Below are 27,987 nucleotides of genomic sequence, written 5' to 3'. Positions count from 1 at the left end.
ATGAAAGTGCTGTAAAATAACACGTTACCCCAATTCCCCCTTCAAACCAAACGGACACTTTTCTTTGTCTCCACAGGAAGTCCTGATGTCACCGAAGTACCCCAAAGCCCCACTGGTCTACAAGCGTCTCTTCAACCTGTTTGGACAGAGGTGAGTCCTCTGTATAATTAATGTTATCTAAATATACTTCCTACTACTATTTATTGTGTCAATGTTTTGGTTGGTACAAACTCTTTCAGCACAATCCCTCCTAATGCTGGTTATTGCATACGTAGCCTACAGAGCATATAGACATTCAAACGGGACAACTTGGTCACTGGTCAGTTTATTCAGTCTTAGGGTAAATACTATGATGTCCTTCTTCTTCATAGGTTTTTGGGAAGTGGCCTGGTCACAGCACAGAATCATGATGAGTGGTACAAAACAGCAAAGAATAATGGACCCTGCCTTCAGCAGTCTGTAAGTCACTTATCCATTTCACATGATGTAATAATCAATTGATCAATCGACTCATTGATCACTCCATTCATCAATCCATCCATCTGTTCATCCATCCATCATTGCTGTGTATTGTTAGGTACCTGCGGGGTCAGATGGGTGCATTCAACGAGAGGGCAGAGAAGCTGATGGATAAACTGGCGGACATGGCTGACACCAACACAGCTGCCAACATGCAACACATGTTCAACTGTGTGACACTGGATGTCATCACTAAGGTAACGGTCACTTCCTGTTAGCCTCAGATCCCCACACTGCACTTTATTCTTCATTTTATAAAGCTTCATTTGTTTGTATATCTGACAGTAAAATTGTCATAACAGGCTGTTTTTAGCTTATGACAACTGATAACACACTCATTACCTAAGCTATATACAATTTAATCTCACCAAGCCAATGTGCTAGCTATAACTAGCATAAATATAACCAGGAGTTTTACCTTATCATGTTGTAAGATGTTGTCAATCCTCTGTTTTTATCTCATCTGAAGGTGGCGTTTGGAGTGGAGCTGGATCTGCTGAAGGAGATTGACTCTCCGTTCCCCAACGCTATAGTGATGTGTCTGAAGTGAGTGATCCACTATCTCAGAGACTTCACCTTCCAGGTAAATAATTCACATTCCCTAGATGGAATTTAAATAAATGGTCGGATGTCATATCTCTAAAGATGTAGGAGTTTATTTTGAGCCTGTTTGCTACAGCTGGAAAATAATCCTGCAGCAACAGAAATGTGAATTATTATGTTGATTATAATTGACATTTTTTGTAGGGGTTGATACATTTTACATCAAGTCTGACATTTTTAAGTGGAAATTACAAACTTTCCAAGCCTCTTTAAACATTCAATACACACATTTGCATTTCCTGCTGTGCAGGAAAATTCACATAATTGAGTAAAAAAAGAGTAATCAAATTAAGATCCTACATATGTAGCTCTACCCAAAGAACAAGAAGTTCATCAACGAGGTGAAGAAGTCTTGTCAGCTGCTGCGTTCGACAGGCAGACAGTGGATCAACGAGAGGAAAATGGCCGTCCAAAACGGAGAGGACGTTCCAAAAGACATCCTCACACAGATCCTCAAGACGGCTGGCAAAGGCATGTTGTAGTAGCCTGATCCTAGATCTGTTCGTGCCGTCTTGCCAACTCCTGCCACTGGTCTAGACAAGACGGCTCAAACTGATCTGGGACCAGACTAACATTGGAGACCTTTTACCTGTCACTCTGCATGTGACTTGCTAAAACAGTGATGTTATTGATGAGGTTCAGTAGCACCAGGGCCAGGTTAATGCAGGGACTTGCAGGGCTCAGGCCCATGGGGGGCCCAAGAGGCAGCATAATGTTTTTTATAAATTATATTTTCAACAAAAAAAGGGAAATATATACAGTATATATTATTCAGACCCCTTGACTTTTTCCACATTTTGTTACATTACAGCCTTATTCTAAAATTGATTAAATTGTTTTCCCCCCTCATCATTCTACACATAATACCCCATAATGACATCACAATACCCCATAATGATGAAGCAAAAACAGATTTTTAGAAATGTTTGCTAATTAAAAAACTTGAAATATCACATTTACATAATTATTCAGACCCCTTACGCAGTACTTTGTTGAAGCACCTTTGGCAGGAATTACAGCATCAAGTCTCCTTGGGTATGACGCTACAAGCTTGGCACACCTGTATATCCTACCGCAAGCTCTGAACCTTTACACCGGATCATCACAACTAGCTAGCTGCAATCCGAGTGGCTACTCCTGGCTAACGTCTCTGTCCCAGAGCAAGCACCAGTTAGCCTGGAGCAAGCCTCGAGCTAAGCCCATCTCCCGACTAGCCGAAGAGGTCCAACAATACCTATTTTGCCAATTGGCCTGGACCCTCTACTGCCGACACGGAGCCCCGCCGATCCATCACGACTGGTCCGCCGACATAATCGTCCGAGGGGGTTTCAACAGGCTTTTCCGCTGCGACATCGCCAAAGATCCATCTGCTGGCCAAGGCCCGCGAGCTTTCTGAATCGCTGTATCTCAGGCTCACCGCATGAAGAGGAATAAACAGACTCACCCCATCGCGACGTCCCCCAAAGGTTAACTCTCTAGCCCTCGCTATCTCCCTGCTTGCTAATTCGGCCTGCTAACGGCTAGCTTGTCAAGCTCCGGTCCGCTAACTGCTACCTTGTCTAGCTCGGGCCTACGAACTGTTAGCTTGTTAGCACAGGCCTGCTAACCGTCTCAACCACCGCGTCCCAATCACTCTCTGACCCCATTTACTTTCTATCTCTTTTTGATTTTTAATTTGTTTATACCTTCCGGAAACCTGCCTCACCCAATGTGATACGGAATCGCTATTACTTTTACTCTTATTTTTATTTTTATGACACACTCAAGAACCTCCAGACGCTAACCAGCTAACTAGCTACAAGCTATTTAGTCATTGTTAGTTTTTAAAAAACCTGGATAACACTCGCCAGCCCAGCCTCCCTGCCCATCCACCGCTGCCCCCTGGACACTGATCTCTTGGCTACATAGCTGACGCACGCTGGACTGTCCATTAATCACGGTACTCCTTTCTGCTTGTTTGTCTTACCTGTCGGCCCCGTTGCCTAGTCAACGCCATTTTACCTGCTGTTTGTTGTGCTAGCGGATTAGCCTCGCCTACTGTTTTTAGCTAGCTTTCCAAATTCAACACCTGTGATTACTGTATGCCTCGCTGTATGTCTCTCTCAGATGTCAATATGCCTTGTATACTGTTGTTCAGGTTAGTTATCATTGTTTTAGTTCACAATGGAGCCCCTAGACCCACTCTGCATACCCCTGTTACCTCCTTTGTCCCACCTCCCACACATGCGGTGACCTCACCCATTACAACCAGCATGTCCAGAGATACAACCCTCTCATCATCACCCAGTGCCTGGGCCTACCTCCGCTGTACCCGCACCCCACCATACCCCTGTCTGCGCATTATGCCCTGAATATATTCTACCATGCCCAGAAACCTGCTCCTCTTATCCTCTGCCCCCAACGCTCTAGGCGACCAGTTTTGATAGCCTTTAGCCGCACCCTCATACTACTCCTTCTCTGTTCCGCGGGTGATGTGGAGGTAAACCCAGGCCCTGCATGTCCCCAGGTACCCTCATTTGTTGACTTCTGTGATCGAAAAAGCCTTGGTTTTATGCATGTCAACATCAGAAGCCTCCTCCCTAAGTTTGTTTTACTCACTGCTTTAGCACACTCTGCTAACCCTGATGTCCTTGCCGTGTCTGAATCCTGGCTCAGGAAGGCCACCAAAAATTCAGAGATTTCCATACCCAACTATAACATCTTCCGTCAAGATAGAACTGCCAAAGGGGGCGGAGTTGCAGTCTACTGCAGAGATAGCCTGCAAAGTAATGTCATACTTTCCAGGTCCATACCCAAACAGTTCGAACTACTAATTTTGAAAATTACCCTCTCCAGAAATAAGTCTCTCACTGTTGCCGCCTGCTACCGACCACCCTCAGCTCCCAGCTGTGCCCTGGACACCATTTGTGAATTGATCGCCCCCCATCTAGCTTCAGAGTTTGTTCTGTTAGGTGACCTAAACTGGGATATGCTTAACACCCCGGCAGTCCTACAATGTAAGCTAGATGCCCTCAATCTCACTCAAATCATCAAGGAACCCACCAGGTACAACCCTAACTCTGTAAACAAGGGCACCCTCATAGACGTCATCCTGACCAACTGGCCCTCCAAATACACCTCCGCTGTCTTCAACCAGGATCTCAGCGATCGCTGCCTCATTGCCTGTATCCGCCACGGAGCTGCAGTCAAACGACCACCCCTCATCACTGTCAAACGCTCCCTAAAACACTTCTGTGAGCAGGCCTTTCTAATCGACCTGGCCCGGGTATCCTGGAAGGACATTGACCTCATCCCGTCAGTTGAGGATGCCTGGTCATTCTTTAAAAGTAACTTCCTCACCATTTTAGATAAGCATGCTCCGTTCAAAAAATGCAGAACCAAGAACAGATACAGCCCTTGGTTCACTCCAGACCTGACTGCCCTCGACCAGCACAAAAACATCCTGTGGCGGACTGCAATAGCATCGAATAGCCCCCGTGATATGCAACTGTTCAGGGAAGTCAGGAACCAATACACGCAGTCAGTCAGGAAAGCTAAGGCCAGCTTCTTCAGGCAGAAGTTTGCATCCTGTTGCTCCAACTCCAAAAAGTTCTGGGACACTGTGAAGTCCATGGAGAACAAGAGCACCTCCTCCCAGCTGCCCACTGCACTGAGGCTAGGTAACACGGTCTCCACCGATAAATCCACGATTATCGAAAGCTTCAATAAGCTCTTCTCAACGGCTGGCCATGCCTTCCGCCTGGCTACTCCAACCTCGGCCAACAGCTCCGCCCCCCCCGCAGCTCCTCGCCCAAGCCTCTCCAGGTTCTCCTTTACCCAAATAGCAGATGTTCTGAAAGAGCTGCAAAACCTAGACCCGTACAAATCAGCTGGGCTTGACAATCTGGACCCTCTATTTCTGAAACTATCGACTACTATTGTCGCAACCCCTATTACCAGTCTGTTCAACCTCTCTTTCATATCGTCTGAGATCCCCAAGGATTGGAAAGCTGCCGCAGTCATCCCCCTCTTCAAAGGGGGAGACACCCTGGACCCAAACTGCTATAGACCTATATCCATCCTGCCCTGCCTATCTAAGGTCTTCGAAAGCCAAGTCAACAAACAGGTCACTGACCATCTCGAATCCCACCGTACCTTCTCCGCTGTGCAATCTGGTTTCCGAGCCGGTCACGGGTGCACCTCAGCCACGCTCAAGGTACTAAACGATATCATAACCGCCATCGATAAAAGACAGTACTGTGCAGCCGTCTTCATCGACCTCGCCAAGGCTTTCGACTCTGTCAATCACCATATTCTTATCGGCAGACTCAATAGCCTCGGTTTCTCGGATGACTGCCTTGCCTGGTTCACCAATTACTTTGCAGACAGAGTTCAGTGTGTCAAATCGGAGGGCATGCTGTCCGGTCCTCTGGCAGACTCTATGGGGGTGCCACAGGGTTCAATTCTCGGGCCGACTCTTTTCTCTGTATATATCAATGATGTTGCTCTTGCTGCGGGCGATTCCCTGATCCACCTCTACGCAGACGACACCATTCTATATACTTTCGGCCCGTCATTGGACACTGTGCTATCTAACCTCCAAACGAGCTTCAATGCCATACAGCATTCCTTCCGTGGCCTCCAACTGCTCTTAAACGCGAGTAAAACCAAATGCATGCTTTTCAACCGATCGCTGCCTGCACCCGCATGCCCGACTAGCATCACCACCCTGGATGGTTCCGACCTTGAATATGTGGACATCTATAAGTACCTAGGTGTCTGGCTAGACTGCAAACTCTCCTTCCAGACTCACATCAAACATCTCCAATCGAAAATCAAATCAAGAGTCGGCTTTCTATTCCGCAACAAAGCCTCCTTCACTCACGCTGCCAAGCTTACCCTAGTAAAACTGACTATCCTACCGATCCTCGACTTCGGCGATGTCATCTACAAAATGGCTTCCAACACTCTTCTCAGCAAACTGGATGCAGTTTATCACAGTGCCATCCGTTTTGTCACTAAAGCACCTTATACTACCCACCACTGCGACTTGTATGCTCTAGTCGGCTGGCCCTCGCTACATATTCGTCGCCAGACCCACTGGCTCCAGGTCATCTACAAGTCCATGCTAGGTAAAGCTCCGCCTTATCTCAGTTCACTGGTCACGATGGCAACACCCACCCGTAGCACGCGCTCCAGCAGGTGTATCTCACTGATCATCCCTAAAGCCAACACCTCATTTGGCTGCCTTTCGTTCCAGTACTCTGCTGCCTGTGACTGGAACGAACTGCAAAAATCGCTGAAGTTGGAGACTTTTATCTCCCTCACCAACTTCAAACATCAGCTATCCGAGCAGCTAACCGATCGCTGTGGCTGTACATAGTCTATTGGTAAATAGCCCACCCATTTTCACCTACCTCATTCCCATACTGTTTTTATACTGTTTTTTTTATTTTTTATTTATTTACTTTTCTGCTCTTTTGCACACCAATATCTCTACCTGTACATGACCATCTGATCATTTATCACTCCAGTGTTAATCTGCAAAATTGTATTATTCGCCTACCTCCTCATGCCTTTTGCACACATTGTATATAGACTGCCCATTTTTTTTCTACTGTGTTATTGACTTGTTAATTGTTTACTCCATGTGTAACTCTGTGTTGTCTGTTCACACTGCTATGCTTTATCTTGGCCAGGTCGCAGTTGCAAATGAGAACTTGTTCTCAACTAGCCTACCTGGTTAAATAAAGGTGAAATAAAAAATTTAAAAATTTAAAAATAAAATTTGGGGAGTTTCTCCCATTCTTCTCATCATATCCTCTCAATCTCTGTCAGTTTGGATGGGGAGCGTCGGTGCACAGCTATTTTCAGGTCTCTCCAGAGATGTTCGATCGGGTACAAGTCTGGACTCTGGCTGGGCAACTTAAGGACATTCAGAGACTTGTCCCGAAGCCACTCCTGCGTTGTCTTGGCTGCGTGCTTAGGGTCGTTATCCTGTTAGAAGGTGAACTTTCTCCCCAGTCTGAGGTACTGAGCGCTCTGTATCAGGTTTTCATCAAGGATCTCTCTGTACTTTGCTCCGTTCATCTTTGCCTCGATCCTGACTAGTCTCCCAGTCCCTGCCGCTTAAAAACATGCTGCCACCACCATGCTTCACCATAGGGATGGTGCCAGGTTTCCTCCAAACGTGATGCTTGGCATTCAGGCCAAATAGTCCAGTCTTGGTTTCATCAGACCAGGGAATCTTGTTTCTCATGGTCTGAGAGTCTTTAGGTGTCTTTTGGAAAACTCCAAGCGGGCTGTCATGTGGCTTCTGTCTGGCCCTCTGCCTTAAAGGCCTTATTAGTGGAGTGCTGCAGATATGACTGTCCTTCAGGAAGGTTCTCCCATCTCCACAGATAAAAAAAAAAAAAAAAAAATCTATATTTCACCTTTATTTAACCAGGTAGGCCAGTTGAGAACAAGTTCTTATTTACAACTGCGACCTGGCCAAGATAAAGCAAAGCAGTGCGAAAAAAAACAACACAGAGTTACATATGGGATAAACAAAAGTACAGTCAATAACAAGAGAACAATCTATATACAGTGTGTGCAAATGGAGTAAGGAGGTAAGGCAATACATATGCCACAGTAGCAAAGTAATTACAATTGAGCAAATTAATAATGGAGTGATAGATGTGCAGATGATGATGTGCAAGTAGAAATACTGGTGCGCAAAAGAGAAAAAAAAGTAAATAAAACAATATGTAGTTGGATGGGCTATTTACAGATGGGCTGTTTACAGCTGCAGCGATCGGTGAGCTGCTCAGATAGTTGTTGCTTAAAATTAGCGAGGGAGATATAAGTCTCCAACTTCAGTGATTTTTGCAAATCGCTCCAGTCATTGGCAGCAGAGAACTGGTAGGAAAGGCGGCCGAAGGAGGTGTTGGCTTTGGGGTTGACCAGTGAAATATACCTGCTGGAGCGAGTGCTACGGGTGGGTGTTGTTATGGTGACCAGTGAGCTGAGATAAGGCGGAGCTTTAACTAGCAAAGCCTTCTAGATGACCTGGAGCCAGTCGGTCGGGTGACAAATATGTAGCGAGGGCCAGCCGACGAGAGCATACAGGTCGTAGTGGTGGATGGAACATGGGGCTTTGGTGACAAAATGGATGGGACTGTGATAGACTGCATCCAATTTGCTGAGTAGAGTGTTGAAGGCTATTTTGTAAATGACATCGCCAAAGTCGAGGATCGGTAGGATAGTCAGTTTTACGAGGGTATGTTTGGCAGCATGAGTGAAGGAGACAAAATAGGAAGTTGATTCTAGATTTAATTTTGGATTGGAGATGCTTAATATGAGACTGGAAGAGTTTATAGTCTAGCCAGACACCTCAGTATTTGTCGTTGTCCACATATACTAAGTCAGAACCGTCCAGAGTAGTGATGCTAGTCGGACAGGCGGGTGCGGGCAGCGATCGGTTGAAGAGCATGCATCTAGTTTTACTAGTATTTAAGAGCAGTTGGAGGCCATGGAAGGAGTGTTGTATGTCATTGAAGCTTGTTTGGAGGTTTGTTAACACAGTGTCCAAAGAAGGGCCAGATGGATGCAGAATGGCGTCGTCTGCATAGAGGTGGATCAAAGAATCAGAGAAGAGGTTAAACAGACTAGTAATAGGGGTTGCAACAATGGAGGCAGGTCATTTTAGAAAGAGAGGGACCAGATTGTCTAGCCCATCTGATTTTTACAGGTCCAGGTTTTGCAGCTCTTTCAGATCATCTGCAATCTGGATTTGGGTGGAGGAGAAGCTGGGAGGCTTGGGCAAGTAGCTGCGGGGGGTGTTGAGCTGTTGGCCGGGGTTGGGGTAGTGTTAGTAATTAGATATGTAGATGGGTGAGCCGGTCAAGGATCGATTCAGACAAAGTGGTAAATTGTATGACAAGCGACAGTTTATTCAGAGTGAAGATATCTAGTACAGCGTAACTACGGCTCTCCCGTTAGCTCGCACAGAACAGCAGGAAAAGAGGCCGTTAACAGTCAGCACACCCCTTATATGTGGAACAGAAAGTAGGTTGATTCTAGAAGATCGGATCTTTGGATTGGTTCAGGCTGGGTGTAGTCTGTAGTCTTCCGCCATTGGCTCAGTTGTCTGTCCGTCATCGTAGAATCCTCTTCGGGCACACAATGTTCGGCTAGAAAGGAGATTGTGTGTGTGCGCTGGTTTGGCAGTTAGTGTGTAATGTGGGAGCTATCCTGTAGGGGACCCCACAGGCTTTACGGTGAGTTGTAGCCATGTATTTAGCAGTAGGTTGGTCACCTGCATAAGAAATAGCAATTCTTTACAGTAGCCAGGAGGAAAGTATGTCCAGCCGTAGAGAAATGCTTACTGAAATTCTCAATTATCGTGGATTTTCGGTGGTGACAGTGTTCCCTACCTTCAGTGCACTGGGCAGCTGGGAGGAGGTGCTCTTATTCTCCATGGACTTTACAGTGTCCCAGAACTTTTGGGAGTTAGAGCTGCAGGATGCAAATTTCTGTTTGAAAAAGCTAGCCTTTTGCTTTCCTAACTGACTGTGTGTATTGGTTCCTGACTTCCCTGAAATGTTGCATATCACTGGGACTATTCGATGCTAATGAAGTACGCCACAGGATGTTTTTGTGCTGGTCGAGGGCAGTCAGGTCTGGAGTGAATCAAGGGCTATATCTGTTCTTAGTTCTACAATTTTTGAAAAGGGCATGCTTATTTAAGATGGTGAGAAAATGTATTTTAAAGAACAACCAGGCATCCTCTACCAACGGGATGAGGTCATTATCCTTCCAGGATACCCGGGTCAGGTCGATTAGAAAGGCTTGTTTGCAGAAGTGTTTTAGGGAGCGTTTGACAGTGATGAGGGGTGGTCGTTTGACCGCGGACCCATAATGGATGCAGGCAATGAGGCAGGGAGGTGTATTTGGACGGCAAGTTGGTCAGGATAATATCTATGAGGGTGTCCATGATTACGGATTTAGGTTTGTACCTGGTGGGTTCCTTGATCATTTGTGTGAGATTGAGGGCATCTAGCTTAGATTGTAGGACGGCCGGGGTGTTAAGCGTATCCCAATTTAGGTCACCTAGCAGAACGAACTCTGAAGATACATGGGGGGCAATCAATTCACATATGGTGTCCAGGGCACAGCTGAGAGCTGAGGGGGGTCTATAACTTATAACTCTATAATGACTTATTTCTGGAGAGATACATTTTTAAAATTAGAAGCTCGAACTGTTTGGGCATAGACCTGGAAAGTATGACAGAACTTTGCAGGCTATCTCTGCAGTAGATTGCAACTCCTCCCCCTTTGGCAGTTCTATCTCAATGGAAAATGTCTGTAGTCGACAAATGAGAGGGCCCGGGGACACACAGGGCCGGGGATAACCTCTACATCACCCGAGGAACAGAGGAGGAGTAGGATGAGGGTACGGCTAAAGGCTTTCAAAACTGGTTGTCTAGTGCGTTGGTGACAGAGAATAAAAGGAGCAGATTGATGGGCGTGGTAGAATACATTCAAGGCATAATGTACAGACATGGGTATGGTGGGGTGCGGGCACAGTGGAGGTAAACCCAGGCATTGAGTGACGATGAGAGAAGATGCATCTCTGGAGGCACTAGTTATGCTAGGTGACGTCACCACATGTGTGGGAGGTGGAAAAAAATAGGTATCTGAGGCATGTTGAGTGGGGCTAGGAGCTCCGCAGTAAAATAAAACAATGATAACTACCCTAAACAATAGCATTCAAGGCATATTGACATTTGAGAGAGACATAAAGGGAGGTATAAAGCAATCACAGGTGTTGATTGGGAGAGCTAGCTAAGACAACAATGGGTAAGACAACAAAAGCTAATCAGCTAAGACAACAACAACAGGTGAAATGGTGATGAATTGGCAGAGAGGGTCAGTTAACTACACACAGGGCCTGAATTCGAGGCTGGGGCCGACAGATAAACAAAATAAACAAAACGGAGTACCGTGATTAGTAAACAGCCCAGCGTACATCAGCTATGTAGCCAAGTGATCATAGGGTCCAGTGGACAGCAATAGATGAAACAGGGAAGCCGTTAGGTAGTCGTTACTGCGCTAGCAAGCGGGAGACGAGGCGAACATACAGATATCAAATCTCAAGTTTATTTGTCACGTGCGCCGAATACAACAGTTGTAGACCTTACAGTGAAATGCTTACTTACAGGCCCTAACCAATAGTGCAAATAAAGGTATAAGGTGAACAATAGGTAAGTAAAGAAATAAAACAGTAAGAAGACAGGCTATATACAGTAGCTTTAAAAGTAGCGAGGCTACATACAGACACCGGAAAGTCAGGCTGATTGAGGTAGTATGTACATGGAGATATGGTTTTAAGTGACTATGCATATATGCATATATGCACTATGCATAACAGAGAGTAGCAGTAGCGTAAAAGATGGGTTGGAGGGTGGTGGATGGGACACAATGCAGATAGCCCAGTAAGCCAATGTGCGGGAGCACCGGTTGGTCGGCTCAATTGAGGTAGTATGTACATGAATGTATAGTTAAAGTGACTATGCAGATATGATAAACAGAGAGTAGCAGCAGCGTAAAAAGAGGGGTTGGGGGGAGGAGCACAATGCAAATAGTCCGGGTAGCCATTTGATTACCTGTTCAGGAGTCTTATGGCTTGGGGGTAAAACTGTTGAGAAGCCTTTTTGTCCTAGACTTGGTACTCTGGTACCGCTTGCTATGCGGTTGTAGAGAGAACAGTCTATGACTGGGGTGGCTGGGGTCGATGACAATTTTCCTGGGTGGGTCCTGGGTGGCAGGCAGCTTAGCCCCAGTGATGTACTGGGCCGTACGCACTACCCTCTGTAGTGCCTTGCAGTCAGAGGCTGAGCAATTTCCGTACCAGGCAGTGATGCAACCAGTCAGGATGCAGGCCGGGGCTAACAGAAGCGTCTTCAACGACGTCCGGCAGAGGCTGGTTTCGTGAGTTATCGGCTGGGCTCCGTGTCAATAAAGGGTCCAGGCCAATTGGCAAAAGAGGTATTGTAGCTGGAGTAGTTTTGTTTGCAAGCTAGATGAACTCAAGAGCGAAATTCAGAGTGACCATCGGGTTCTTGGTCACCTCCCTGACCAAGGCCCTTTTCCACCGATTGATCAGTTTGGCCGGGCGGCCAGCTCTATAAAACAATTTTAGTGGTTCTAAACTTCTTCCATTTAAAAATTATGGAGGCCACCGTGTTTTGGGGACCTTCAATGCTGCTGAAATGTTTTGGAACCCTTTCCCAGATCTGTGCCATGACACAATCCTGTCTCAGAGCTCTATGGGCAATTCCTTCGACCTCATGGCTTGTTTTTTACTCTGACATGCACTGTCAACTGTGGGACCTTATACAGACAGTTGTGTGCCTTTCCAAATTATTCAATTGAATTTAACACAAGCGGACTCCAATGAAGTTATAGAAACATCTCAAGGATGATTAATGGTAACAGGATGCATCTGAGCTCAATTCCCGAGTCTAATAGGGAATAGGGTCTGAATACTTATGTAAATAAGCTGTTCTGTTTTTTATTTTTAATACATTTGCAAAATATTCAAAAAAAAAAAATCAGATTTTGCTTGCTTTTCTTATTTTTTAAAAACAATTTTCTACATTGTAGAATAATAGTGAAGACATCAGAACTATGTAATCATGTGATAACCAAAAGAGTGTCACCACCCTTTGCCTTGATGACAGCTTTGCAAGCTCTTGGCATTCTCTCAACCAGCTTCATTAATAAGTAGTGTCGTGGTGCTACGTAACACCAGAAGATTGTGGAAAAGGATAGATGAACACAAAGAACATTGGGAAACAGTTGTTGTGTCTGGACTATCAAGAAATGGGAATACTGTATATTATAAGATCAGTTCTCTAGCTTTAATTATTACGTGATTAAACTAATCATGTAAACATTAATTAACTAGGAAGTCGGGGCACCACGGAAAATGTTGAGATATACAGAGTTATACTTTTCCGAATAGAACTCTTCAGATATTTTAATAAAAAAAATATATATATATATTTCATCTTTATTTAACCAAGTAGGCTAGTTGAGAACAAGTTCTCATTTGCAACTGCGACCTGGCCAAGATAAAGCGTAGCAATTCGACACATACAACAACACAGAGTTACACATGGAATAAATAAAACATACAGTCAATAATACAGTAGAACAAAAAGTCTATATACAGTGAGTGCAAATGAGGTAAGTTAAGGAAATAAATAGGCCATGGTGGCGAAGTAATTACAATATAGCAATTAAACACTGGAATGGTAGATCGGCAGAAGATGAATGTGCAGGTAGAGATACTGGGGTGCAAAGGAGCTAAATAAATAAATAGATACCAGTATGGGGATGAGGTAGGTAGATAGATGGGCTGTTTACAGATAGGCTAAGTACAGGTGCAGTGATCTGTCAACTGCTCTGACAGCTGGTGCTTAAAGCTAGTGAAGGAGATGTGAGTCTCCAGCTTCAGAGATTTTTGCAATTCGTTCTAGTCATGGGCAGCAGAGAACTGGAAGGAAAGATGACCAAAGGAGGAATTGGCTTTGGGGGTGACCAGTGAGATATACCTGCTGGAGCGCGTGCTACGAGTGGGTGCTGCTATGGTGACCAGTGAGCTGAGATAAGGCGGGGCTTTACCTAGCAGAGACTTGTAGATAACCCGTAGCCAGTGGGTTTGGCGACGAGTATGAAGCGAGGGCCAGCCAATGAGAGCGTACAGGTCGCAATGGTGGGTAGTGTATGGGGCTTTGGTGACAAAATGGATGGCACTGTGATAGACTGCATCCAGTTTGTTGAGTAGAGTGTTAGAGGCTATTTTATAGATGACATCACCGAAGTCGAGGATCGGTAGGATGGTCAGTTTTACAAGGGTATGTTTGGCAGCATGAGTGAAGGATGCTTTGTTGCGATATAGGAAGCCGATTCTAGATTTAATTTTGGATTGGAGATGCTTAATGTGAGTCTGGAAGGAGAGTTTACAGTCTAACCAGACACCCAGGTATTTGTAGTTGTCCACGTGTTCTAAGTCAGAGTCGTGCAGAGTAGTGATGCTGGACGGGCGAGCAGGTGCGGGCAGCGATCAATTGAAAAGCATGCATTTAGTTTTACTTGCGTTTAAGAGCAGTTGGAGGCCACGGAAGGAGAGTTATATGGCATTGAAGCTATAGGTTCCCCTACAGGAACTCCACCCCCCCCCCGTTCAGTGCCACAGGGAATGCAAAAATATTCTTAGAAATATTTAACCTCCACACATTAACAAGTCCAATACCTCAAATGAAAGATAAACACCTTGTTCATCTACCCAGCATGTCCGATTTTTAAATGTTTTATGGCGAAAACACAGCATATATTTATGTTAGACCACCACCAAAACAAAGAAAAAACAAAGCCATTTTGTCACACAAAATATAAAATGACAAAAGCCGGATAAAAAAAAAATCTATCACTAACCTCTTGAAAATCTTCATCAGATGACATGTTACACAGTACATTTATGTTTTGTTCGATAATATGCATTTTATATCCATAAATCTCGGTTTACATTGACGCCATGTTCAGAAAATACTCCAAAATATCCGGAGGAATTATTATTATAGAAAGCTACGCCAGATAACAGAAATACTCATCATAAACTTTGACTAAAGATACATGTTCTACATATAATTAAAGATACACTGGTTCTTAATGCAACCGCTGTGTCACATTTTTTTTTTACGTTACGGAAAAAGCTTAACATTGCAATAATCTGAGACGGCGCTCAGACAGTAACAATATTTCTCCGTCATGTTGGAGTCAACAGAAATACAAAATTACAACGTAAATATTCCCTTACCTTTCATGATCTTCCATCAGAATGTAGTGCAAGGAGTCCTAGTTCAACAATAAATTGTTTTGTTTCATAATGTTCAATTCTATTGTCCAAGTAGCAGCATTTGCTGCCACGTTCAGCTCAAATGCCCCAAAAATGACTTCTGGTCCATCATAACTTTGCATTAAAACTTCCAAATGACATATTACAGGTCGACGAAACTGGTCAAACTAAGTGCAGAATCAATCTTCAGGATGTTATAATCATACAGATCGAATAGCATTCCAACCAGACTATTCATTTTCATCTGGGGCTGATTGGAACAGCCGAAGCACTCAAACGCAAACGCGCCTTCAAGCACATGGAAATCTTTTGCGACACTTACTACTTTCCTTCCCATTAGGTCAAAGTTCACAGCAAATGCTCCATTACTGAATGAGGACATCTAGTGGAAGACATAGGAAGTGTTTCCAGATCCATAACTTGTTGGGAAGGGAGAGGGCGATGACGTCAAATTTGCCCCAACTTTCAGGATTTCCAAACTAGTTTGGAGGATTGCCTGCCCTGTGAGTTCTGTTATACTCACAGACATAATTCAAACGGTTTTAGAAACTTCAGAGTGTTTTCTATCCAATATTAATAATAATATGCATATATTAGCAATTTAGGACAGATTTTGATGCAGTTCACTATGGGCACGCAATTCATCCAAAGGGGAAATACTGCCCCCTATCTCTAACAGGTTTTAACACAGTGTCCAAGGAGGGGCCAGTATATAGAATGGTGTCGTCTGCGTAGAGATGGATCAGAGAATCACCAGCAGCAAGAGCAACATCATCGATGTATACAGAAAAGAGAGTCGGACCGAGAATTGAACCCTGTGGCACACCCATAGAGATTGTCAGAGGTCCAGACAACAGGCCCTCCGATTTGACACACTGAACTCAATCAGAGAAGTTGTTGGTAAACCAGGCCAGGCAATCATTTGAGAAACCAAGGCTGTCGAGTCTGCCAATAAGAATGTTGTGATTGACAGAGTCGAAATCCTTGGCCAGGTCGATGAATATGGCTGCACAGTAATGTCTCTTATCGATGGCGGTTTTGATGTCGTTTCGAACCTTGAGCGTGGCTGAGGTGCACCCATGACCAGCTCTGAAACCAGATTGCATAGCGGAGAAGGTATAGTGGGATTCGAAATGGTCAGTAATCTGTTTGTTAACTTGGCTTTCGAAGACCTTAGAAAGACAGGGTAGGATAGATATAGGTCTGTAGCAGTTTGGGTCTAGAGTGTCACCCCCTTTGAAGAGGGGGATAACCGTGGCAGCTTTCCAATCTTTGGGAATCTCAAACGATACGAAAGAGAGGTTGAACAGGCTAGTAATAGTAATATTTGATCGATTATTCATTCTCATTATTATATTATTATTATTACCTCATCAGTTCTCATTACTGAACATCGAAAACCCTTGGATATTTGCACAAACCCTAGCCTTAAATTACCGATATACAAATTGGCTTAATTATCTAACTAATTAACTAACTACATAATCACATAGAATGAAATAAACAAAGAGTAGATATTGGTTACTAACTAACAAAGTGCGCTGAGAGTTGGGAAGCAAGTTCAGGGAGTGAGTGTTTAAATAAACACAATCATCATACAAAATAAGAAACACGACCAACGCACAGACATGACACAGGAACAGAAACAATGAGGCCTGGGGAAGGAACCAAAGGGAGTGACATATATAGGGCAGGTAATCAAGGAGGTGATGGAGTCCAGGTGAGTGTCATAATGCGCTGATGCGCGTAATGAGGGTGACATGTGTGTGCCATAATGTGCAGCCTAGCGGCCGGAGTGGGAGCACACGTGACACTAACAATTATAGAAAAGTCCCTAGTGGACTAAACCGATATGACGGCTTGGTATACAGAGGAAAGAGGTGGGGCAGATAAAGAGTAGGAAAGACAAGATGGATTACACACACAGTTGATAATTATAATAATTGAAATGCTAATTGAAATGCTAATCCTTTGCACATGAACAGCCGCTCATTTGAGAATAATTGCAATGTACATATTTACTTCCGTAAATCGTTGTTGTCTTTGTTGGAATCCGGTCCCTCTGTTGGAGAGTCAATCGACAGAAAGTCTCTGCTTGTGTTCATAATGGATACGTCAGGCGTACACATGGTTGTCGCATAGAATAGATGTTTTGGCGGTTGTCGGTATTCTCATTTTAGACAGAATTTCTAGCAATTATATGTCTAAGATTTGCTCTTATTCTGTAGTGATCGATAGTCTCAGAGTTGAACCTTTTCCAGCAGTGTAGCCAAACTACAGGAGTATGTTCTAAGGGACTATAGAATTGTAACCATTCCAACGTGGGGACTCTGACGTTCTCTGACTTAATGTATATTTTGTAGGAAGTGGGTTTTATACTCTGTGGAAAAAGGGGTGGTTCTATGACACGTGATGTAATGTCTGGGCTCACGGGGGTGTGGCCATTGGCTTGTTAACACTTAATAGCTAAACTACTATCTCTTTCAGAAGGCCAACTTGACATTACATCTTCTGACAAATAGTTTCATATTCAATCATATATTTTACACAACATTCAGGTAGAAAATGAATAACTGAGAAATGTACACTTCCAAAGCTACCGTTATTCTGTGCCACCGTCCTTCCTAATGTCACAAAATTAAACAACTTTGACAGGATTGTTCTTTAAATACCCACGGACCATTCCCACATTCTCAAAAATATAAATATGGTTTAATCCTCCAATTTTGGGGAATAGGAGTTGAACAAAGAGATGCTCTTTGTTCCTTAGGTTTATTTCCCATTTCTTTCTGCATGACCAGGAATTTATGACCTGTTGTAAAGTCATAAAACTTGTGGTTTGAGAGAGGGGGGAGCCACGATATACACCCCAAAGGGCCATGTCGTGACAGTAGTCACCTGGAATGCATTTCTATTAACAGGTGTGCTTTGTTAATTTGTGTTGTGACAAGGTAGGGGTGGTATACAGAAGATAGCCATGTTTGGTAAAAGACCAAGTCCATATTATGGCAAGAACAGCTCAAATAAGCATAGAGAAATGACAGTTCATCATTACTTGAAGGTCAGTGGACCGGTGGAAATATGGTGGAAATATGTCCTTTGGTCTGATGAGTCCAAATTTGAGATTTTTTGGTTCCAACTGCCTTGACTTTGTGAAATTCAGATTAAGAAAACGGATAATCTTTGCATGTGTGGTTCCCATCGTGAAGCATGGAGGAGGAGGTGTGATGGTGTAGGGGGGCTTTGCTGATGACACTGTCTGTGATTTATTTAGAATTCAAGGCACACTTAACCAGCATGGCAACCACAACATTCTGCAGCGATACGCCATCCCATCTGTTTTGCGCTTAGTGGGACTATCATTTGTTTTTCAATAGGACAATGACCCAAAACACACTTCCTGGCTCTGTAAGGGCTATTTGACCAAGGAGAGTAATGGAGTGCTGCATCAGATGATCAGGCCTACAACATCCCTCAATCCAACTGAGATAGATTGGGATGAGTTGGACCGCAGAGTGAAGGGAAAGCAGCCAGTGCTCAGCATATGTGGGAACTCCTTCAAGACTGTTGGACGAGCATTCCTCATGAAGCTGGTTGAGAGAATGCCAAGAGTGTGCAAAGCTTCATAAAGGCAAAGGGAGGCTATTTTGAATAACCTAAAATATTAAATATATTTTGATATGTTTAACACTTTTTTGGTTACTACATGATTCCATGTGTTATTTCATACTTTCGATTTCTTCACTATTATTACACAATGTAGAAAATACCTTGAATGAGTAGTTGTGTCCAATTTTTTGCTTTAGGCCCATACATAAGTCAAATAAAAAAACTAAAAAAGGAATGTTATTTTTTAAATATATTTTAAATACATTTTTTGATCCAACCACAGGACGCCGCTTTCAATGTTCAAAATGCACCAGAGAGCATAATTTAGATGCAGAGGATCAATATTTTAAACACAATTGATTTGGGTTAAATTTTTATCACAAGCACATACAAGAAATTGCCAAAATAAAGGAAACACCAACGTAGTGTCTTAAAAGTGTGTTTGGCACGGGGCCTATGAGTTCTTAATCGGGCCCTGAGTAGCACTATTGTTTCAATGCTGTAAACTGATATATTTCCATCATTTCAGAGGAAAACATAGCAAACGATGATGAGGAGCTTATGCGGGACAACTTTGTGACGTTCTTCATTGCGGGTACGTCTCCCTGAAACAAGCACTATTCTTTCTTTTATTCCATCTTAGTAATATAGTTTTTCACACACAATTGAAGTTTGAAGAAACAAAAGTGACAGTGCTTTTGCTGTTTTAATCTTGACAGGGCAAGAGTCAACAGCCAATCAACTAGCTTTTGCCGTCGTGGAACTGGGAAGACTGCCAGAGATATTGACGAAGTAGGTGTCACGCCCTGATCTATTTCACCTGTCCTTGTGATTGTCTCCACCCCCTCCAGGTGTCGCTTATTTTCCCCAGTGTATTTATCCCTGTGTTTCCTGTCTCTCTGTGCTAGTTCGTACTATCAAGGCACAAGGCGAGACCAAAATCCAGACACAGGAGGCAGATGGTTGCAGTCTTACAATGTTAATTAATCCAAAGGGGTAGGCAAGAGAATGGTTGTGGACAGGCAAAAAGGTCAAAACCAGGAGGACAAAACAAAAGGTCCAGGAGGTACAGAGTGGCAGACAATGTCCAAAATCAGGCAAGGGTCAAAACCGGGAGGACTAGAAAAAAGGAGAAATGCTAAAAGCAGGAGAAAAGGGAAAAACGCTGGTTGACTTGGAAACATACACAGAGAAACACGAAACACAGGGATAAATACACTGGGGAAAATAAGCAACACCTGGAGGGGGTGGAGACAATCACAAGGCCAGGTGAAACAGATCAGGGCGTGACAGTAGGACTTGTTTGCATAATTTATATTTTTGGTGATTGATCATTTCTGTAATAAAAAACAGGTTGGTTGAGTTTGTGAGTCTCTGACCTCTCTAGGGTGAGGCAGGAAGTGGAGGACGTCATCGGGATGAAACAGGAAATCAGCTTTGACGACCTGGGGAAAATGACCTACCTGTCTCAGGTAAATGATCTACCTGTCCCATGTCCATTTTGTGTTGTCTTGTCATTACTAATTACTAAAAAAAGCTAGAAGCAGAACTGCCATTTCTGTCGGTGCCATCTCAACTATACTTGTACTATATTAACTGCAGTTAACTGTGTGACCAACTGGATGTAAACCCGGTTCGTCTGAATGCTACAAGACTGTTTTAGCCGGCTGAGCTAAAGCCTATTACATTCCACTGGGCAACAACTGGTTGTCGACATTTTTTCCACGTCATTTCAACTAAAAAACATCTATGCGATGACGTTGAATCAACGTGGAAAACCGATTGGATTTGCAAAAAGCCTTAAGGCCATTTCGTCTTTTTGCACCCAACTTTTAACCTATATCCAATGACATGGTGAAATGTTTTGTTGATTTCACGTTTAATTAATGTTGACAACTCAATCAAATATAAATCAAAACTAGATGTTGAATTGATGTCTGAGCCCAGTGGGATGTCCCTTAGGGAGCTAACGCAAGTGTTCAAGTCTCGGGTCATGTAACTCTTCACATCGTCAATTAATCAGCATGGTGTGTTTGATTCATATCATCTCCCCCCCGTCAGGTTTTGAAGGAGACTCTAAGGTTGTACCCTACAGCACCAGGCACTTCTCGTTTCATCCCTAATGACATCGTCATCAACGGCATCCCCATCCCAGCAGGAGTCTCATTTGTCGTGAGTAGTCACCTCAAAAACAATGTGGAGGAGTGATGACTGTATGATAATATATCTATGTTTAGTTGTGGTGTTAACATGTGATACGTTGTGGTACCTCAATGTGGTAAAGGAATGAAGTATCCTTGTCTAAGCCAGTGTGGCTCATACCTCAGTGTAGTAAAGGAATGGAGTATCCTTGTCTAAGCCAGTGTGGCTCATACCTCAATGTAGTAAAGGAATGGAGTATCCTTGTCTAAGCCAGTGTGGCTCATACCTCAATGTAGTAAAGGAATGGAGTATCCTTGTCTAAGCCAGCATGGCTCATACCTCAATGTAGTAAAGGAATGAAGTAGAATTTCTAAGCCAGTATGGCTCATACTGGGGCGGCAGGTTAGCCTAGTGGTTAGAGCATTGGACTAGTAAGTCCAATGCTCTAGTTCAAATCCCCGAGCTGACAAGGTACAAATCTGTCGTTCTGCCCCTGAACAGGCAGTTAACCCACTGTTCCTAAGCCGTCATTTAAAATAAGAATTTGTTCTTAACTGACTTGCCTAGTTAAATAAAGGTTAAATAAAATAAAAATACACAATGTTTTTTAAAACAGAATTGTAGGAACTCCAAAGTGGTTTTTCAACTTGAATATTGGTGTGAAACACTTTCTGAGGTTTCATGTGAAAGGCAGCATCGAAACTCAAAAACGGTGTTTCTCATACAATCAATGGTTTAGAAATACAAATGGAAAAAAATTGAGAAAATAATATTACCTCTATTCTTTTAATACTTTACTTAGACAGGTTAGAAACAGGAGGGGCAGTAACATGGCACATTTTGCGCTCCAGAGTGGAGTGCTTGAGGCGTCACTGTGTCGCAGCAGGCCGTGACCGGGAGACCCATGAGGCGGAGCATAATTGGCCCAGCGTCGTCAGGGGAGGGTTTGGCCGGCCGGAATGTTCTTGTCCCATTGCGCTCTAGCGACTACTGTGGCTGGCCGGGCGCATGCACGCTGACACGGTCGCCAGTTGTATGGTGTTTCCTCCGACACATTGGTGCGGTTGGCTTCCGGGTTAAGCAAGCAGTGTGTCAAGAAGCAGTGCGGCTTGGCAGGGTCATGTTTCGGAGGACTGATGGGTCTCGACCTAAGCCTCTCCCGAGTCCGTACAGGAGTTGCAGCGATGGGACAAGACTGTAACTACCAATTGGGGAGAAAAAGGGGTAAAAAGTTAATCATAAATAAAATTACATGATACATTTAGTTGATATTTTACCCACTCGGCCACACTGTAAAAATGATTCTGGGCTGAATTGAAATTTAATCTAAAAAACTACCAACATATATTTATTAAAAATATATGCAAGTTGTGCAGAGCCTGTGGTCTAGAGGAAACACACCTGGTTTAGACAAGTCACCCCTTGCCCACTGTAGACTGGGGTTCAATTCCCCAACCCTTCAATCTGTTTCTCCCACCTGTCTGCATCCCCTCTGTCATTTCAGAAATGTCTCAATGTAGGAAAAATACCCCAAAAATGTATGCAAGTTATTTCAATGATTTGTTAATATCATTTTACCAAAGTAACATCAATCCAATTTAATGAACAATTAATCCACCTGGACTATTTACATTGATCCCCCCCCCCCCCCCTTGTTTTTACGCAGCTCCTTGCTGTTTACTATCTGTGCATAGTCACTTAGAAATGACCTTGACTAACCTGTACCCCCCCACATTGACTGAGTAGCCCTACCTTACCCCCTGCATAAAGCCTCCACATTGACTCCGTAGCCCTACCTTACCCCCTGCATATAGCCTCCACATTGACTCAGTAACCTTACCTTACCCCCTGCATAGAGCCTCCACATTGACTCAGTAGCCTTACCTTACCCCCTGCATAGAGCCTCCACATTGACTCAGTAGCCTTACCTTACCCCCTGCATATAGCCTCCATTGACTCAGTAGCCTTACCCCCTGCATATAGCCTCCACATTGACTCAGTAACCTTACCCCCTGCATATAGCCTCCACATTGACTCAGTAACCTTACCCCCTGCATATAGCCTCCACATTGACTCAGTAACCTTACCCCTGCATATAGCCTCCACATTGACTCAGTAACCTTACCCCCTGCATATAGCCTCCACATTGACTCAGTAACCTTACCCCCTGCATATAGCCTCCACATTGACTCAGTAACCTTACCCCCTGCATATAGCCTCCACATTGACTCAGTAACCTTACCCCTGCATATAGCCTCCACATTGACTCAGTAACCTTACCCCTGCATATAGCCTCCACATTGACTCAGTAACCTTACCCCCTGCATATAGCCTCCACATTGACTCAGTAACCTTACCCCCTGCATATAGCCTCCACATTGACTCAGTAACCTTACCCCCTGCATATAGCCTCCACATTGACTCAGTAACCTTACCCCCTGCATATAGCCTCCACATTGACTCAGTAACCTTACCCCCTGCATATAGCCTCCACATTGACTCAGTAACCTTACCCCCTGCATATAGCCTCCACATTGACTCAGTAACCTTACCCCTGCATATAGCCTCCACATTGACTCAGTAACCTTACCCCTGCATATAGCCTCCACATTGACTCAGTAACCTTACCCCCTGCATATAGCCTCCACATTGACTCAGTAACCTTACCCCCTGCATATAGCCTCCACATTGACTCAGTAACCTTACCCCTGCATATAGCCTCCACATTGACTCAGTAACCTTACCCCCTGCATATAGCCTCCACATTGACTCAGTAACCTTACCCCCTGCATATAGCCTCCACATTGACTCAGTAACCTTCACCCCCTGCATATAGCCTCCACATTGACTCAGTAACCTTCACCCCCTGCATATAGCCTCCACATTGACTCAGTAACCTTACCCCCTGCATATAGCCTCCACATTGACTCAGTAACCTTACCCCCTGCATATAGCCTCCACATTGACTCAGTAACCTTACCCCCTGCATATAGCCTCCACATTGACTCAGTATAGCCTCGTTATTGTTATGTATTATTTATTGTGTTACTGTTAGATTGATTTATTTAAATTTACTTTAGTTTTTAGTAAATAACTCTTTCTTAAAACTGCATAGTTGGTTAAGGGCTTGTAAGTAAGCATTTCACGGTAAGGACTACACCTGTTGTATTTGGCGCATGTGAAAAATTTGATTTAATGTTACTCAAAATGTAATCATCTTTTGAGGATAACCAAAGTGAGAGACAATATATTGATTGAACCCATTGTAAGTCTTTGGTATTAATCACCTTTCATTTCTCTTGAAGTGTAACTCTGTTTTTAGAGGATTGTGAGTGATTCAACATTTTTTGACTAATTCTTTCACACAATGTTGTGTACATGTTTGAAGAAAGAAGACTGTATATCTATATTGGTATTAAGCAGTTTGTTGTGTAATGGATCATGATGAACGGATATCAAAACTGTCAGGCATTCCCACATTCATGAGTTTCAGTGGAAGAGGCAACTGCAGAGTCGTCGGTTCTTGCAGTTCAACCTCCAGTTATTGCTGGTGGTTTGAACACTGCGCTTGACAATGCCTGCCAAAATGGTATACAGTATCATGGTAAATGATCAAATGCATAACACAATGTTAAACATTAAGACACCAGATAAAGGGATCTGATTCTGCACTGGACAGAACTCGAAACGCCAAAATAGTGTTAGTGCTCCCAGTCCCTGGCAAGGTGTTGCACAATATTTGATTTGGTGCTGTTACAACACACCATGAATGGTGGCAGCTCAGTTGTCACTAGTTTAGGTGTTACAATTCCCTTCATTTTAACAGTGTAGTCAACACCTCTGCACTCATTTTATTTCCTAAACTGTCTTAAATCTTTTGTTTTCCCCTTATCTTGTCTGTCTACAGTTCAGTTCGTATGTCTGTGGAAGGTTGGATAAGTTCTTTGAGGACCCGCTGAAGTTTGACCCAGAGAGGTTCCATCCAGACGCTGCCAAGTAAGTCACACGATACGTTGTCATAGTTTTATTGTTTCTTTACAACATTTGAATTGATTAAAGCAGAACTGAACTCGAGAATCAACTTCTCTCGTTGAAAACGGCATATGCTACATTGATATTAGCCAGAAACATTTCTTCCTGTGCCAAAATTGACTAAAGTGCAAGTAGGTTAATTTAGCTAATAAAGTCTGTATCATCCAAAAAGGAGTTTTGTGAGTTTTGTGTACAAGAGTTCATCATTACTTACATGGTGGTTGGGTTTTGATTTCGCCCACTAACACGGGATCAACAGCTGCGGTGATTGTGCTCTATCCGATGGTACGGCACAACACACAGACAGTGAGACAGACCTGGCCTGCAGCGCAGGGGATCAGACTTTGTTTACATGAGACAACAAGTTATGCATTTTATACTGCACCAAACAACTTAGCTATATGTAAAATTGCCCAACTAAAACCTTGTCGACAAAAATGCCCTAATTAATAACAGCTTTCTTGAGTTAGATTCATTCGGGCTATTTTGAGGACACACCCACCTAATTTCTCTTAATGAGCAACAGAAAATCTGTGCGTTCAGTCACTCTTTAAGAGCTAACAGACATGTTGTGTTTGTTTCTGTCCTGAAGACCCTATTACTGCTACTACCCCTTTGCCCTGGGACCACGCTCATGTCTGGGACAGAGCTTCGCACAGGTGAGCAGACTGTCCGTATGAAATACATTGAAACAACTGTATTTGGGATTGTTCTCTGCTGATCCTATTATCCATCCTAGTTAGATTACTCCTGGACTTCTGCCTCCATTATATATATTTTTTTATAGTTGAGTACACCAGATGTGTCATCCTTTAAAGAGATCTGTTGTTCACAGATGGAGGCCAAGGTAGTGATGGCCAAGCTGCTCCAGAGGTTTGACTTCAGCCTGCTGCCTGGCCAGTCCTTTGACATCCTGAACACTGGGTCTTTGAGACCAAAGAGTGGAGTGGTGTGTAACATCAGACACAGAGGACAGACACCCGCAGACTGACCTGACTGGGACCTGAACATGACTAGCACTTCTCTATAACATACTTGTCTTATTTCTTATACTTCTTAGTGGAGCAAATTACCTTTTTCTTTCAATGAAGCACCTTATTCAAATATCTAGCTATTTTTAATGAAAATGGATTTTGAACAATCGTTTTTTGTATAAATGGTGAAATAATATCTTAAATATAACGGTTCTTTGTGATGAGTTACTAGGACAGACTTGACAGGAGTGTTTGTATTTGTACCGATTGCATGTTACCCTTATCATGTAGTTACTATGCAGTATACCATTTATCACATAATATAAAGAGATTTAAAAAGTGTATATATTAACTTCATTGATGAACTTCCTAACCAACATTACCACAATGCCTCTGTGTGAGTGAATTGACTATATTTTAATAAAATAATTGACCAAATATCACTGAGCTCCAGAAGATTAGAATACTTTTATCCACAAGGTGTCGCTGTGAACCTGCAGACAAACCAAGAACATTCATTCTCATGTTTTGTATCTTTCTCGTTTACACCCATATTTATTTTACTAGGCAAGTCAGTTAATTAAGAACACATTCTTATTTTCAACGGCAGCCTAGGAACAGTGGGTTAACTGCCTTGTTCAGGGGCAAAACAACAGATGTTTTCACAATGTCACCCATCCTAAAGCTCTTCCACTTGCTATTCAGTCAACAGGTGTCTAAAATGACCCATCTAGAGGTCATATGGGGCAGCAGGTAGCCTAGTGGCTAGTAACCAAAAGATTGCAAGATCGAATCCCTGAGCTGACTAGGTTAGTCAATCAAGTGTGGTATTTATTTTTCTCTGTAGCCTCAGCATTGTTGTTTCTTCATTAATTAGTCCAACGTTGGGAATGGTGTATCCATTGTTGGAATTGGGTCAACATGCCAATGCAAGGATGTGTAGACTAAAGCTAACATTTGCGAATAGCATTTAACAGGGCTATGTCATTCATTTGACTAAAACCAAGAGAATGTTACTTTAATAACATGTTTATAGGCAACTAAAGATGCAGTTAAGAAAATACAAAAAAAAGTAAGATAAGAATAACAAATAATTAAAGAGCAGCAGTAAATAACAATAGTGGGCCAATGTGCCACCGGTGTCGAGGTAATTGAGGTAATATGTACATGTAGGTAGAGTTATTAAAGTGACTATGCATCGAAAATAAATAACGCAAGTAGTCTGGGTAGCCATTTGATTAGATGTTCAGGAGTCTTATGGCTTGTCCGGTACCACTTGCGTGACATGGTTATAGCAGATCATATAGAAATCATAGATGTAATCATGCTGTAGTTTTCAGAATGAACCATTGTTGTTTTTGAAAAAGATACAAAATAATAGCTAGTGGTCTATTTTCATAATTATTCTGTATAATTTCTCTTCCTGTCTCAAATCAACCGGAACTAACAATTTCAATTGCAAATTGCTATTTTCAAAACAGATCCATTTTATTAATTCTATTGATAATTCATGTATTTTCACCTCATAACGTGTGAAGTTCCTCACTGGCCCCGTTCATTGCATGGAGTTGGCACGCTCTCCATCTAGCTACCTGCCTGCTTCTTGATTGGCCGTCTTGACCGAGATCCTACTGTACCATTTCAAACCCGAGTCTGCGCTACTCTACAGTCTGCGGAAGCAGGGGAGGACGGTGCAAATTCCCAACGTGCTCCGGGATTCAATCCGCTGCCAAGGCACTCACCAGTCACCACTTCAGGGAAAAAAGGCTTATATTTGAAAGAGCTCGAGCACTGTGTCTGTTGTAAAATTCGTTCGTTTCCGTTGTCTCGGAAAAGCAACATGCTGGTATAGTAAATATAGGGCAAATAGTTGTTTTTTTTATTCCTTCCAAGCGCACATTTCTGTTGGATTTTTATCTGAATAATTATTTATTTTCGTGGATATTTTGGTTATTTTCTTCCACGGTGGAACGTGCGGAGCACGATGTGCACATGCGGTGGGATGCTCAGGGTTCTCCTGACAGTTCTCAGTTGAGTGGAGATTTGATCAGTAAACATTCGCTTGTTTTGTTTTTACACAATATATACATAATTTATGAACGAATGAAAAAATACCAAGGAGGACTGCAAAGATTCAACAGTGATCTTTTTTGAAAGAGTTGTGCGTGCAGTCTTCTGCATGGTTGCTATAGCCAACATCTCATTGCCATTTTAATTCGTTTA

General features: G+C 43.2%; 1 protein-coding gene and 1 pseudogene across 2 annotated transcripts in view; both read left to right on the top strand.

The window, feature by feature from the left end:
• The first annotated feature begins 81 nt into the window (after positions 1-81).
• LOC115107454 (cholesterol 24-hydroxylase-like) lies at positions 82-26,207 on the top strand (annotated as a pseudogene).
• Positions 26,208-27,446: 1,239 nt separating this feature from the next.
• The window catches only part of LOC115107523 (coiled-coil domain-containing protein 85C-B-like), a 126,903-nt gene continuing 126,362 nt past the window's right edge, over positions 27,447-27,987 (top strand). For both annotated transcript variants that reach the window (XM_029630906.2, XM_029630905.2), the window contains exon 1: positions 27,447-27,987. This exon is cut by the window's right edge and continues 898 nt beyond it. The gene's annotated coding sequence lies outside the window, so the exon portion shown is untranslated.

Source organism: Oncorhynchus nerka, linkage group LG24, assembly GCF_034236695.1.
Source record: "Oncorhynchus nerka isolate Pitt River linkage group LG24, Oner_Uvic_2.0, whole genome shotgun sequence".
Classification (NCBI taxonomy): domain Eukaryota; kingdom Metazoa; phylum Chordata; class Actinopteri; order Salmoniformes; family Salmonidae; genus Oncorhynchus; species Oncorhynchus nerka.
The sequence above is the reverse complement of the archived record's forward strand: the minus strand, read 5'-3'. Positions and strand labels throughout refer to the sequence as shown.